The sequence below is a fragment of the Diachasma alloeum genome, unplaced genomic scaffold, assembly GCF_001412515.2.
Source record: "Diachasma alloeum isolate Michigan unplaced genomic scaffold, Dall2.0 Dall_scaffold_00304, whole genome shotgun sequence".
Classification (NCBI taxonomy): Eukaryota; Metazoa; Arthropoda; class Insecta; order Hymenoptera; family Braconidae; genus Diachasma; species Diachasma alloeum.
In genome coordinates, this window is record NW_021680443.1 from 152,811 (window position 1) to 153,495 (window position 685).

Sequence of the window (685 nt, forward strand, 5' to 3'; positions counted from 1 at the left end):
TAAATCCAGCCAAAACAACAGTCCTGGTTTTCACCAGAAATTATAGACTGGAAAAGATCCAACCTCTGAAGCTAAATGGCTCGGAGATAAACGACATCAGCAGAATGAAATATCTGGGTGTCCTCCTAGATAATAAAATAAGCTGGAAAGAACATATCTGTACACAGAGAAATAAAGTGTTTGCCTCTATGTGGGCGTGCAGAAGAGCTGTGGGCAGGACATGGAGACTAAATCCTAAAATGATGCTCTGGCTCTACCAAATGGTTCTGCTTCCGAGACTGTTGTACGCTGCGGTCATCTGGTGGCCGAGGGTGAGTAAGACGGAAACAGGGAACCTGTTGAAAAGCCTACAGGAAACCTTCCTGAGGCTTGCAAAAGGAGCCATGAAATCGACACCTACCGAGGCGGTAGAAATAGCACTCAGTATCCCACCCCTCGACCTTAGAGTTGTGAGTTGTGCTACCACAACTGCATATAGACTAAGGTGTCAACACGAATGGAAGATGACGGGCCAAGGCCATACAAGACTTAGCCTACTCAATGATCGACCCTTCTTAGGTAAGACGGATAGAATTCCTAGGAAGTATCAGGTCAGGAAAACTTTCAGAACGAGTATACCACCCAGACAGGAGTGGCTAGACTCGGAACTTCAACCAGGACCAAGAGAGGACTACTGGTTTACAAA